The sequence below is a fragment of the Sapajus apella genome, unplaced genomic scaffold, assembly GCF_009761245.1.
Source record: "Sapajus apella isolate SASKATOON/1434 unplaced genomic scaffold, GSC_monkey_1.0 scaffold55, whole genome shotgun sequence".
NCBI lineage: Eukaryota > Metazoa > Chordata > Mammalia > Primates > Cebidae > Sapajus > Sapajus apella.
Genome location: NW_022436995.1, coordinates 13,860,976 through 13,876,678, shown reverse-complemented (window position 1 = coordinate 13,876,678; position 15,703 = coordinate 13,860,976). Strand labels below are relative to the sequence as shown.

At 36.1% G+C, this 15,703-nt stretch overlaps 1 protein-coding gene and 1 long non-coding RNA gene across 11 annotated transcripts in view; both read right to left on the bottom strand.

Annotated features, from left to right (window-relative positions):
- The window catches only part of NEO1 (neogenin 1), a 249,702-nt gene that overhangs the window by 92,922 nt on the left and 141,077 nt on the right, over positions 1–15,703 (bottom strand). The gene's annotated exons all lie outside the window — the stretch shown is intronic.
- Positions 9,268–11,756, bottom strand: LOC116527653. The gene is made up of 2 exons (XR_004258656.1): positions 10,600–11,756; positions 9,268–9,908 (listed from the first exon to the last, which is right to left on the bottom strand). It is a non-coding gene; the product is annotated as an uncharacterized LOC116527653 (long non-coding RNA).

The window sequence follows — 15,703 nt, the reverse complement described above, 5'->3', positions numbered from 1 at the left end:
AGTGGTCTAGAAAGTAATTAGAACTTTCCCTGAATATAACACTTAAAGGCAGCAGATGGCATGAAAAGCAAAAATCTAAGAGGAGCTAACGGAATAAGCAGCAACAACAATAATCAAACAGATAACATCGTAATATTTTTCTGGACCTAAACAGATAGAAGTCTTTAAAGAAACCACTCAACCTGGACAATATGAAACTGGGGGTTTCACTCTTTGAATTCTAAAATTCAAATAAAAAAAATCCTAAAAGCTTTCAGAAAATAAACTAAGCCATCTAAAATCAAGAAATTAATGAGAAGATAAATTCCTATCATTATGCTAAAAGATGATGAGACTGTATACAAGGGCAAATAATATACTTTCAGATATACATAGTCTTGAAAATTTACTTCTCATATACTCTTTCTGAGAAATTTATCATAAAATATAATCAAGTAAAATAAAGAATGATGAATCCAAGAAAGCAGAAATTGTAGCCCAGAGAATATAGTTTGGGGCAATGTACAGTATATAAGAAACAGGGCAGTGAAGGCATGAAGTTCTTTTTAGTTGTTTGGTGAGGGGAAAGGGATCATGATGAATCCTGAGTGCTGACAGAAAAAAAAAAAAGGCTAAATATGTTGAATTTTTAAAGGTAGCCATTTGATAAATAGAAAACAATTAAGATGGCAGAACTCAAAAGGACAGTAAGTACAGTCTACAGTTGATAACCCTAAAACAAAAGGACATCAAAAGTTTGAAAATGAAAGAATAGAAAATATATGTCAGTCAATGCTATTATAAAAGCATGGCTAGGCATGGTGGCTCATGCCTGTAATCTCAGCACTTAGGGAGGCCGAGGCGGGTGAGTCACTTGAGATCAGGAGTTCAAGACCACCCTGGCCAACATAGTGAAACCTTGTCTCTACTAAAAATACAAAAATTAGCTGGACATAGTGGTGGGTGCCTGTAATCCCAGCTACTCAGGAGGCTGAGGCAGGAGAATCACTTGAAGCCAGGAGGCAGAGGTTGCAGTGAGCAGAGACTGTGCCACTGCACTCCAGCCTGGGTGACAGAGTGCGACTCTATCTCAAAAAAAAAAAAAAGGGCAGGTATAGTAATGTCAGTATCAGACAAAACAAATTTGAAAGCAACAAGAATTAACTGGGACAACACAAATGTTTCCTGCTGATAAAACAAATACCATGTTTCCTTGATCCTTTTCCACATTTTAACATCTCTGCAATCAGTTGCATCTTTATAAGGCATGGTATCTCAGATTTGATGAAATGGAGTAATTGACCAGGAAGATAAGTCATAATTCCTAATGCATTAACAACATAGTTTCTGAATATATAAAGGAATAGAAATAAAAAAAAAATTGAACAAAGCTGCAATCATAGTTTCTTAGAAATATATATATATTTTTGAGATGGAGTCTTGTTCTGTCACCCAGGCTGGAGTGCAGTGGCGCAATTTCGACTCGATGCAAACTCCACCTCCCAGGTTCAAGTGATTCCCCTGCCGCAGCCTCCCCAGCAGGTGTGGTGGACTACAGGAATGTGCCACCACACCTGGCTAATTTTTGTATTTTTATAGAGACGAGGTTTCATCATGTTGCCCAGGCTTGTCTCAAACTCCTGACCTCAAGCGATCCACCCGCCTTGGCCTCCCAAAGTGCTGGGACTGCAGGTATCAGCCACTGTGCCTGGTCTCTTGGAAGTATATTTTCTTAGAAACTGACAGATGAGGTAGACAAACATTAGGTAAGATTCTAATGAATTTTAAGAACACAATTAAGTTTAATCCAATAGATATTAACAAACTGTAATATGCAGCAATCTTAACACCCAGAGAACTGTCACCAAAAAAACTGACAATGCATGAGATCACAAAAAGATTTTAAATTCCAATGAATGGGAAATGTAGGATCATCTGCTGAAATAAGACAATTACAGGCTTGAGAAGGATGAAGGTTTTGAATATTGACATACAGAGAAAAGAGAGGAAGCAGACTAGGAAAACCTAATAGGATTTGCCAGCAGTCTCAGCCTAACTGAAGTTGGTGCTTATGAATTTGGTATGCAGTGCCCCTGATGGTGAGAGAATAACATTCTTAAAAAGAAATTACTCAAAGCTACTATAATACCTGAAACGTCCATGAGCATGGTTGCTGAAAAGCTAGGAGACTGGTTAGGGCCAAAATGCAATGTGAACATAAACTTGCAAAAACAGCCAAGGCTACATACTTTAAGTATTCAAACAATTTCACTGCAAGGGAATAAACTGCATGTGAATAATCCCATAGACATTGGAGTTTCTCCTCTGAGGAACTAAGTCTCAAAGGCAGAGAAGAACTAATCTGATAGGAACACAGTACTGCGGAGTTTTATATACGTGCATGTTCTGATAAGCAGCCCCTGCAATGAACTGCTGGTTTCAACAAATGACTTATATAAACAATTGAAGGAAGTTATAAAATAAAATGAACACAAAATACTCCTTCCATTCTCGTGTGCAAGAGGGAGGTTTTCATTTTAAGGAAGTCATCTGACTTTTTCCTGACATCAAAAGCACTCATTAAAAAAGGTGTGACAGATGTTAATGACGCACCTACCACAGCAGTGGGCCCAGAAAAAGACAGCCGCCTCTCCTTTCATCCTAAACCAAATGCTGTCTCCTCAATATGACTCCCACATCCCAGAGGAAAGGAGGAAGACTAAAAGCAGAAAGGCACTTCTGCTCATTAACCATTTAGTCCGATAAAAAAGAAAAACTGACTTTAAATGAGCTTAGTGATTTACATTACATCTAATCAGAACCAATGTTCTAGGCTGTAGTTGAGGGAGAAATAGTATTAGCATTTTTTAAGATGCAGAAGTCCAAATTCAAGCAGTTTTTATTTCCAGAGATTATTTTTAAAAGTAGTCCCTAATTGAGATTTTTAACAAAACTATTCTAAAATAAACCACAGCTACTCAAATTTGTTAAAAAAAAAAAAAAAAGTGTAAAAGGAGAGGAACACAAAAAACTAGGAGAAAATCATCACCAAACCAGAATCTAGCTAAAAAGTCTCTTATATTTATTTTATCATTTGGGGTCTACAGTGCTCAGGTACATGCTATATAAGGGGAAACTCAGACAATAATTCTGGTGGTAAATGAAGGTTTTTATGAGAAACAGGCATACAGCTAAAATATTAAGATAATATTATAGCAGTTATGAGGCAGTAGTAACATTTAAAATGTTAATACCAAAGACACTTCTCAAAATGCGTATCAAATTATACTGTACTTTTTATTTCTGGTAGGCTCTTAAGCATGCATCAATTGGGAGATATACTCACTGCCAACAACACTATAACCTAAAATGAAAAACACACAGATCCAACATTGAAACTATATGAAAGCTCGTCTATAAGCAGCCAGATTGTCAGTGATATCTTTCAGATTCAAATGATATTCTGCCAACTATGACATTATTGTATAATTTAGCATCTTTTAAATATAACTACCAATTAAAAGATATTCAGACATACTATCTTCCTTCTGGTGCTTTAGCAATGCATAATAGATTCTTTCTTTATAACAAAATAATAGCATCAAATTCAAATTCAAGATTGCTCTTTGATAATTCTATATTCAACTTTGTGTCCAGAAGGTCATCTGCAAGACTTTTATTTAACACCAAAAATTATCATTGAGGCATTAAATCAGCATTTGGACCTCACAAGTTCTGGTCTTAAAGTCCATGACCTTTGGCAAAGATGAAATTAATGTTCAACATCAAACAAACTATTCATACTTTAATTATATGTCTACCTCTTCAAAGCTATCTAAAAACATAGCATGCATTATAGCACAACTCAACATTAATGGAGACAAAGTTCCTTAACCTAAGTAGAACAAAGATCATATCCCTAGATTTATACAGAGAATCCCTCTATTTCTGATTAGTGTAAAACTATTTTCTTCTCTCTTATCCTAAATATCCAATAAATCATAAATCTTGTGCCATGTTCCTTTGTAGAAACATCTATCCAACATATAATAAATAGGTATCATGTATAAGCCTGATATTTGTCCCCTCCAAATCTCATGTTGAAATTTGATCTGCAATTTGGAAGTGCAGCCTAGTGGAGAGTATTTGTGTCATGGGGACAGAACCCTATCAATGGCCTCATGCCTTTTTTGCACTGAGTAGGCTCTCACGCGATTAGTTTCCTTGAGAACTAGTTGTTTAAAAGAACCTGAAACCACCTCCTCTCTCACCATGTGACATGCCTGCTCCCCCTTTGCCTTCCACCATGATTAAAAAGCTTCCTGAGGCCCTTAATGGAAGCAGACGTTGGTGCCATGCTTCTTGTACAGCCTGCAGAACCAGGAGCCAAATAAATCTCTTTTCTTTATAAATTACCCATTCTTAGGTACTCTTTTCTAGCAATGGAAATGAAGTATTACAAAGCCATTAGGGAGTAAAAGGAAAGTCTCTCTCTCTCTCCATTACCATAAACTAATCCAGGGCCTTAAACATCACATCTGATTTGGTACAAAATCCTCCTCAATGGTAGGACGGATTCCGTATTTTCCTCTCTAACGCCACTCAACACATCTCCAATAAATTAATCCTCTTAAAGTGCTATGTAACTGAAAATTGCTGGAGTCCTCCAACTGCTCAACAAATTCCAACTTTCAACTTGGTATTAAACAATCTGGTCTATGCACACCTTCCTAGAGATATATTCCTGTACTCGTACTTGTTCGAACACTGGTAAACTGAGATGCTTGCTATTCTCCAAATGCACTTTGAGCCTTCTTACGTATACACCTCTTCCCATCTTCATGTAACCTCACTGTATCTATAATACCACACATCCTTCTAGGCTCCGCTCAATTGCCACGTTCTTCAAAAAGCCTCCCTTGGCTCTCAAACCTGGCAGAAATTATTTCTTCCAATTTAGAAATCAGAGTATACATACTTTTCTGCAACTTGTTTTATTAATAATATAACTTGGATATTTTTCCATACATAGATCTTATTCTTTTTAATAGCTTCCTAGTATTCTACTGTATTCAGGTATTTAGTTCCTTACTGGTTAATTAGGTTACTTAGAGATTTATGTTAGTCTAACATATGAATCTTTAAATACTTAGTAACTATATCTGTAAGATAATTATAACTAAAATGGTTTGATGAAAGGGTATATGAATTTTAAATTATTCTTAAACTGCATCTCAAAAAAAATTTACATTGTTATCAAGAACTCAAAAATATGTTTCCTCACACACTAGTCTGACAAGTATAAATCAGTTTAAAAACAATAAAAAGACAAACCTATAAGGACTACCATGTCTATAAGATACTGTTTTATAAAGTCTTTTTTATAAAGAAACATATTATTTCACTTCTGCAAATAAAAAGTTTATATGTGAATGTGTGTATATGTATGTGTAAGTGTAAAACACACACACACATAGGCTCCTTCTAACCCTCAGGTCTCAAATATCACCACTTCAGAAAGGCCCTCTCTGTCTACCCTATTTAAAATAATTCCTACTCTACCCCCCCATAATTCTTTATCAGAGCTTTATTTTTATTTACTTTAAGTAGACAATAAAAGGTATACTTATTCATTTACTTGCTTACTCTCTGTCTCTACTAACAGACAATATGATTATCTGCCCATTATGAGGGCAGATAATCATGTCTGCCTGGTAACTGTTTCATCCTTACCACTTAGCACAATGAATATTTGGCATATAAAATTTTGCTTAACAAATTATTTACTGAATGCACAAATACATACAATGTTTGTTAACGAGGGTTATCTCTAGAAAGTAAGATTAAGGGAAGGGCTAAAAAGTAAATTTACTTTTATTTCAGTCAATTATGTATTCTTATCCTTGACAATGAACATGTGTTATGTTTACTTTAAAATATTTTAGTGCAAGTTTAGTTTTAACCAGATCATTACAGATGCCTTGCAATCTGGTCATATAAAGAAGATTTTCTAATTTTGCCAATTTAAATGATCTAACTGAATATTATGTGGATTTTGTTGCTTATTTTGAAAGAAATCTTCAAACTTTACTTCATAAAGTTAAGCTTTTATCTTCATTTTTAATCTCCTTTAATGCTGACTACTGAATTCTCATGGGTGCTCTGCCTTTGTATGTTCTTTTGAATTATTATTACCCTAAAGTTATAGATTACTTACAATTTACAAAATGCTTTACAGATATTATTCTATTTGCCCCTCAAAGGTGTGCTGTGCAGGGATGACTGTTTAAAGTTATAGGTAAGAAAACTGAGGCACAGAGAGGCTAATCACTTCATCCACAGTGGGACTAGGACATTAATCCAGTATATCAGACTTTCAGCACAAGGTTTGTTTCATTATACAAGTTATGACAGGTTACATAAGTTAACTGGAAATGCTTCAACCTGTCTGCAAACAACACACCTATTTCAATACCCATACAGAAGCAGCATTCTGAAACATCTTACATTAAATGCATACGTTTGTAAAACAATTGCATTTAACAGAGTATTTGGAGTGATATGGGACCTAAGAAATCATTCAATTTAATTCATTTTGTAGAAAATAAAAAAATCACAGAATTACAATATGTAATCCAGTCATTAACAGCAGACATGAATTAGAACCCAAGCAATGACAGCAGATATATTTTCAGTCTTTAGAAAGTTCCTAGACATGAAATTCATGATTAAGAAGTGAAATTACACCAGTTACCTTGAGTAAAACTTTCCCTAAAGTTATAATTAACCATTACAAAAAAGCAAAATAATTGATTAGAACTTATCCTTTAGTTAACACCAACACCAACTACTGTACATCCTAGTGCTTTGGAATTAAAATATTCCACTAATGAGTAACAATTTCCTGCTATCTAGCCAACTTTTAATCATGCCAGGTCATTAGTCACTTATTCCAGTGCTTCTTTTATTCAGTATCAACCTCAGATACTATATGGAATTTTTTACAAACACTTCTGTCAAAAAAAAAGGCGGGGGAGGGGATGCTCAGTGTATATTCTTATCTACCACAGCCATAATATCCCAGCAGTCATTTAAGGAGCTGGTAAAGTATAAGTTTCCTTTATAAAAAACAAGTTCATGTTACTCCCTTTTCATCAATCTCCTCCTTTACTAGAACTAAAATTTGCCAATTATCAGAGTTGGTATGAAAGGACAGAAAAAGAAAAGCATACTTCTATGTTTTCACATTCCAGTCTCACATGATAATCTTGGAATCTATTTTTAAATTCAACTGACAGGAAGAAAGGCCAATAAAAAGTTAATGAACAAAAAATACAGACATTTTACCTGAATTCCTACTACTCTTAATCGACTGGCAATAATTTAAATAATAATAATAATAATGTACCTGCCAATGCTTTTTAAAAAATATAATTCAATAAATAATTAGAAAAAAACACAGGATTTTAGCATAAAATGATAGGCAATGTTAATCTGAAATTACAGCAAATAAAAATAATGCTGTTTTATGTTCAGTTAAATATTTTTAAAAGACACAAGATTTTCTAAAATCAAGAGCTGCTGTTACTGAAAATATATAAAAGTAAATATTTTATAAAAATATATAAAAAGTATAATATTTAATATAAATATTAAAAGTTGTATTTTAAATGTTTTGATGAATAAAGCATGTTGGGAGCAGACGTCAAAATCTACTTCACAATTTGCTCAGAAACTCTGTTTTCCAGTGATAAATGCACAAATGTTTTATATATTTTAAGCGTAATTATTAAATTTCATTAAATGTTCAAAGCTGATAATTAACCTAATAGTCATGTTAAGGATACCACAGGCCCACTATGGATGCTCCAAAGCAGCTTCTTGCAGTCGAGTACTAGCCAGCTAGCTGATGGCCAGTATATATAGCCACACACTTCAGGTGGGAATCAGAAAACTCTCCCTACAGAAATAAGACTATGAACGATTCACAAATACTTTCAACATTATTTTAAAAGAAGGTTTGTGAAGATAAGCACCTCACAAGAGATTTATTTCCTTTTTCAATAACTAATGGAAGAATATAACTCACAGAAGAGCAAAGGTAGACTACAGTGGATCCCTGAACAACATGGTTTTGAACTGCATGGTTCCATTTAAATGGTGATTTTTATTTTCAACCAAATGCAACTGAAAATATAATATTTGTGGGATATAAAACCTGACTATACAGACAGCCTAGTTTTCATGTTACTCAGTTCTTACAGAGCTGACTACAGTACTTCGATATGTACAGATCTGGGCATATGTGGAGGTCCTGGAATCAGTCTTTCCTGTATACCAGAGAATAACTGTATTTCTAAACATATGACAAATATTCTACTTCATAATCAAAGATACAAAATTCAATGAATAAGATGTCATTTTTACCGAATAATAGTTTATTTTTGCATGGGTAGGTGGGTGGTCTTGCTCTGTTGCCTAGGCTGGAGTGCAGTGGTGCAATAACAGCTCACTGAGGCCTCAACCTCTCAGGCTCAGGCAATCCTCCCACCTCAGCCTCCTTAGTAGCTGGGACCAAAGGTGTGTGCCACCACACTTGACCAATGTTTTTTGTTTTTTTATTTTTGTGAGGATGGGGTCTCATCATGTTGCCCAGGATGATCTTAAACTTTTGGACTGCACCCAGCCTAAATTTTGTATTTTTAAATGAACATGACTTTTTAATGGCTGGATAAGGTGTAATTAGGTTTGTATCCTTTCTTCACTTTTAGTAAAAATGTAAATTGTTACATCATTTACTAAAATCATTTTGACAATTACATAAATTACTGATTTAAACCATTAATTGTTCTTTTAGGAATTTTTCCTAATGAAAGAATCAGAGATTTGGACAAAGACTACTAATACGAGCATTAGTAATAAAAAAGGAAAAATATGGATAAAGAAAGGAAGAACAGGAAATGACTTAGATGTCCCAAAATAGAGGAAGTAGTTAAAATAATTATAATACAACCTTATGATGGAAAAGTTTTTTGGCCATTATAAACCATGCCTTTGAACCCCTTTAATGATATCAGGAAGATCTCAGGATATAATAACAAGTAGAAAAACAAGATACAAATTAATATATACCAAGTAATCTGAATTTAATTTTAAAAAATATATATACACATGTAGACAGTTCCATACCAAAATGTTAACACTGGTTATCTTTGGGCAGTGGTATTTTCTTAGTGTTCTAAAATAACCATGTATTACTTTTATATAATTAGCAAAGTCTTTTTTTTTAAATACTAAACTCGCCTTTTAATCAGTGGTAAAATTTAGAAAAGGCACCAGACATAACATTGACCACTTTCTGCCAAAAACATCACAGACAGAAGAGTCTACAAAGAATTCCTTTCACAGGAGAACTGGGTTGTCTTGCAGAAGTAAATACAGCAAATTCTGATATACCTCACTGATACATCTTGATTTGGTAAGAGAAAGGCAGGTGCTTGGACAGTCTGAAGGAGAAATGATGAACACTGGCCCATCTTGAGCCTCTTTCCATTTGTGTTCATTAGCATTGTGAATTTCCAAGAGTGGAATATAATGTTTATAGAGCAGTCCCCAAATCTGCTGGACCGTGGAACAAAAACAAACTTTTTGTTTGTTTGCTTTTTAGTAGACCCATTAATACATCTTGAAGGGCATAGTTTGGGAAACACTGATGTAGGGATATGCAAGAGATGATGGACTAGATCGAGACTGGCAAACTGTGGCCCACAGGCCAAATCCAGTACACTTCCTGCTTTTGCATATAAAGTTTTACGGGAACACAGCCACATGTATTTGTTACAGATTGTCTGTATTGTGTCTGTGGTGGTTTTTACACTTGCAATAGCAGAGGTGAGTGGTGTCAACAGAGACCTAATGTCAGGTAAGGCCTAAAGTATCTATTCTTTGGCCCTTTACAGAAAGTTTGCCAACCACTGGACTACATGATACATATCTTTCAGCCCTGATAGTTTGTGATTCTAAGTTATTTCTCATCAGTGGATGTCTGTTTCACTTAAAATGTTTTAAATAAAAAAAAGGGGAGGCAGTGGGAGGAAAAAAGGCAAACAGGGAGCAGGAGGGTGAAGAATAAAAGGGTATGAGAAGAAAGTCAGACTTGGTATATGAATAATGAGGAGGAAATGTGCCCTAGTGTCTCCAAGGAGGAACTGTTAAAGGGAGAACTACAAACTACAGATAATTTACTAATATATCTCTGTGATCAGTATCTGAGCTTAACCAGAAAAATAATGAAGTGAATTACTGAAAAAGGAAATAAATATTTTGTGATAGTCGTTATCTTCATGAGTCTTGTTTAAAAATAATATTGAAAGTATTTGAGTATCTTTGACACAAAGTATTGTTGTGTACTATAAGAATCTTACAATAGTTTATTTTCAATTCTACCCTATGCATCGGACTACACTACATATAACATTGTCATACTTTTAAATTTTATGTTATCAACTATTTTTGTGTTAGACCAGAGTCAGCATATTAGGACCTGCTACCTGTTTTTATAAACAAAGTTTCACGGGAGCAGCCAAGGTTGTTTGATCTATAGGGTGGCTTTTGTGATACAAAGGTGGAGTTACATAGCTGTGACAGAGACTGACCCTTTAAGCCTAAAATATTTACTATTTGGCTCTTTACAGAAAAATGCTGTTCCATATTACCCTATTGCTGCCTGCCCTATTCCCCTCACCTCCCCATCATTGGCACCCATTTGCTTTTAAAATCCACTTTATCTTGAATCATGTAAGACAAACATATTCTGATATAAGTATTTAATTCATGGTGCCTTGCACAATGGCCAAAGGCACATGAGTTTGTGAAGGTGGAAATAAACTACTTAGAGAGTAAAAACAAAAAAAATTTTTGTGGGCCCCTGTTTAGACAGTCAATTATCTCTTAAAGTAATTAAAAAATTAAAAATTATATTTTTATATTTACTTTAAAAAAGAAAACACTCTAGCCCACTTTGTTTTTGTCCTTTCACATTTTTTGTAGCATAGGTATGTCAGCAACAAATTCTCAGCTTCTGTTCTGAAAAGGTCTTTATTTCGTTTTAATTTTTGAAAGATATTTTTGCTGGGTATAGTTTTGGTTGCCTTTATTTTAAGGACTTAAGAAATATTGCTCTGTGCTCGCTTGAGCAGCACATATAATAATTATAACTTGGAACAATACAGTGAAGAGGAGCATAGCGCCTGAATTTAAAAAAAACTAAAAAAATGTTGCTCAGTGTCTTCAGGCTCCCCTTATTTCTGGCAAAAATTCTTATCTTTGTTCTTCTGTATGTAATGTTTCTTTTTTCTTTTTAAATTTCTGACTGCCTTCAAGATTTTTTCATGTTTGGTTTCTAGAAGTTTGACTATGATGTATACAGGCATATTTTCTTCCTATCACCATCAACATCATCATGGTATTTAGCTTACCTGGGGATTGTCTGAGCTTCTTTTTGGATGTATGGTTTGATCTCTTTCATTTAAAAAAATTCTTGGCCATTGTCTATCCAAACATTTGTTTTTCCCTGTCCTTGTTCTGTTTCTTTGTGAGACTCCCACAAAGAATTTATAATTTATAAATTTATTTATGTTACAGCCTCTGATATTGTCCCATCTTAGATGCTCTGTTCAGTGAATGGTGTTCCACTGTATGGATGTGTCACAATTTGTTTATCCATTCAGAAACTGAAGGATATTTTGGTTGCTTCCAAGTTTTGCCAATAATGGGTAAAATTCTTAAAAACATTTGTGTGTAAGTTTTGTGTGAATGTAAATTTTCAACTCATCTGGGTAAATATCAAGGAGCACAATTGCTAAATCTTATGATAAAAATGTTTAATTTTGTAAGAAATTGCCAAACTGTCTTCGAAAATGGCTGTACCATTCTGCATTCCCAGCAACAATGAATAAGAGCTCCTGTTGCTCTACATCCTTGTAAGTTTGGTGGTGGTGTCAGTGTTTTGGATTTTTGCTATCCTAATAAGTGCATAATGGTATCTCGTTTTTAGAGAAGTTTTAGATTCACTGCAAAATTGAGCATAAGGTACCAAAATTTCCTCTGCCCTAAACATGCATAGCTTCTCCTATTATCAACATCCCCCACTTCAGCGGTACACTGATTACAATTCAATAATCTGCACTGAGACATCATTACTACCCAAAGTCCATAGTTTATGTTAGTGTTCACTCAATGTTGCAAATTCTATGGACTTGGACAAATTTATGACATGTATCTTCCATTACAGTATCATACACAGTAGTTTCACTGCCATAAAAATCTATGCTCTGCTCATTCATTGCACTCTCCTCCCAAACCCTGGCAACCACAAATCTTTTTACTAATTCTATAGTTTTGCCTTTTCTAGAATGTCATGTAGTTGGAATCACACCGTCTTTAGCCCTTTCAAACTGGCTTCTTTCACTTGGTAATTTGCATTTATAATTTCTCCAAGGGCATTATGGTTTGACAGCTCATTTCTTTTTCTTTCTTTTTTTTTTTTTTTTGAGACAGAGTCTCACTCTGTTGCCCAAGCTGGAGTGCAATGGTACAAACTTGGCTCACTGCAACCTCTGCTTCCTGGGTTAAAGTGATTCTCATGCCTCAGCTTCCTGAGTAGCTGGGATCACAGGTGTGGACCACCACGGCTGGCTAAATTTTATATTTTTAGAAGATCTAGGGTTTTGCCATATTGGTCAAGCTGATCTCGAACTCTTGCCCTCAAGTGATCTATCCATCTCGACCTCCCAGAGTGCTGGGATTACAGGTGTGAGCCACTGCACCCAGCCTGGTGGCTCATTTCTTTTGGCAATGGGTAATATTTCACTGTCTAGATGTACACCAATTTATCCTTTCACCTATTGAAGGACAACTTCGTAATTAGGAATAAAGATGCTACAAACACATTTGCGTGCATGTTTTGCATGGACATAACTTTTCAACTAACTCATGTAAACACCAAGGAGTACAATTGCTGGATCAGATGTTAAGAGTGTGTGTTGTTTATGAGTTCTTGGTTTAACTCATCTTGTAGTCTGTAGGAGTATACCTCAAGTAATTTTAAAAGTAAAGGTATATATGAAACTGTCTCTATTAAAAATACAAAAATTAACCAGGTGTGGTGGCATGCACCTGTAATCCCAGCTACTCAGGAGGCTAAGGCAAAAGAATCGCTGAACCTGGGAGGCGGAGGTTGCAGCGAGCCGAGATTGTGCCACTGCACTACAGCCTGGGTGACAAGAGTGAAACTCCATCTCTAAATAAATAAATAAAGTACATGAAGAATGAAATGTGAATGGCGTATTTTGTAAGAATATCTTTCTGTTGCATAGAAGTCACAAAGTCTGAAATTCTATTGATTGCTTTCTCTCTCAACAATGGATGGGCTTTTTCAAGTCTATTAATTTTTGCATGAATGATGAACATGCTATGCAGAACAGCAGTAAGTATTATTTACACCTCAAAAACGGGATGCCTGTTTTTTTGTCAAGCAATTAGTGTGAAAGAGGTTAATCTAGTCAGGAATTGAGCTGGGAATGGATTTTATTATTATAGTTACCTTAAGTATACCACAGGTTTCAAATTCCTCTACTGGGAGACTACCATTGTCCTGTGCTTAGAAGCCAGAGGGTTTCTCTTTCTGTGTTGTTTTCTTTCCTCTGAGTTTTCAACCACTCCTGCATACCAACACCACAGGATATCCCTCTATGCTCTTGAACTTTCCCAAACAGCAGAAAGCTTTTATTAGTTGCTGTGAGCTCATGGTTGGGGCAGCTAGAATTCTCCATTGTTCTGGTCCAGCCTCAGTCTTTAGTAGGCCCTGTGGCTCTTCTTCCTATGGCAGCCAAAATCTGCTTTGTATTTGTACTGGTCTTAAGTGGAAGTTTCCTGCTCTTCCCCTAGTAGTAAAAGACCTCTCCTTGGTATTGCTGTAGAATCCTGAGGCCCAAAATGATTTCTGCACCTTTCAGAAGTAAAAGGTTTTCTCTTCTACCCTTTCCCCAGCATTAATGGGTCTTTGCCTGCATCCTGGGGACAGGGGGGTTCCTCCCCTAAGAAGCACAGGGGTTTGACTTCTAATCTCCCTTCAGGAACTTATGAAATAAGAAAGTTTTCTGCTCCTCGTCCACTGGTTTAAGGCTTAAAGGGGAAGGGTCTGAGTAAATGGGAAGGCCTCTGTCCTGTCTCCCAGGCACAAAGGCCTCTCTGCAACTGCAGATCATCGCTTCCTTCATCTCTAACCACGGAGATGGCTTTCTGTAGTCTCCTGCTTTTGCATCCACTTAATTGGGAGTACTCTGTGGAACCACAAGGAAAAGCATTTGCAAGAAAGTGTAAACCCCCTTTGTATATGGGGCCCCCAGACATTCCAAACTAGCCCATAGTTGGCCTTGTGGTTAAAGGCCTTTTAGTTAAAACTCTAGGAGTTTTCCTCTTACTCGCTTTTACAGTAGCCATCTCTTTCTCTTGTGTTCTGCCAAAAGTGAAACAATACACACAATCTATGCCTTTGGGGGGGTTGTATGGGGAGGATTGTCCTTTTTGGAATTTAGGTTATTTGGTTGCTGATATGGTTCAGCTGTGTCCGCACCCAAATCTCATCTTGAATTGCAGCTCCCATAATTCCCACATGTTGTGGAAGAGATAACTGAGTCATGAGGGTGGTTTCCCCCATACTGTTCTCATGGTAGTGAGTAAGTCTCACAATATCTGATGATTTCATAAGGGGTTTCCCCTTTCACTTGACTCCCATTCTCTCTTGCCTGCTGCCATGTAACATGTACCTTTTGCCTTCCACAATGATAATGAGGCCTCCCCAGCCACGTGGAACTGTGAGTCCATTAAACCTCTTTTTCTTTATAAATTACCCAGTCTCGGGTATGTCTTAATCAGCAGTGTGAAAATGGACTAATACAGTTGTTTTGCATGCTGAGCTCTCTCAAGAGAACTTACGGTGTTATAAATTACTAAGCTCTTTCTTGTGGTGAGAGTGGGATTTTCTTTATACACCTCTTTATATCCTGAACAGAAGTGGAAATCTCCTTCCACTTTGATCTGTCTCCCTTTTCTATTTTTGTAAAGGTGTCACCATTCTCCTAGTGATAAGGTTTGGCTGTGTCCTCACCCAAATCTTATCTTGAACTGTAGCTCCCACAATTCCCATGTGTCACTGGAGGAACCCAGTGGGAGGTGATTGAATTATGGGAGTGGGTCTTTCCTGTGCTGTTCTCGTGATAGTGAATGAGTCTCACGAGATCTGATGGATTGGAAAAGGGAGTTCCCCTGCAAAAGCTCTCTCTTTCCCTGCTGCCATATAAAATGTGACTTGCTCCTCCATGCCTTCCACCATGATTGTGAGACCTCCCCAGCCATGTGGAACTGTAAGTCCCAAACCTGTTTCTTTTGTAAATTGCCCAGTTTCAGGCATTTCTTTATCAGCAGCATGAAAACAGACTAATACACCTAGTTTTCCAGGACTTGGGTAAACCCTGGAAGTATCTCTGACTCTTCTATAACAATGTATGATGTCCAATCAGTTGATAAAGTCTCAGTCAAATAAATCACTAACACCTCTGATATAGTTTCGATCTCTGTCCCTGCCCAAATCTCATGTGAAAATATAATCCCCAATGTTGGAGGTGGAGCCTGGTGGGAGGTATTTGGGTCATGGGAGAAGATC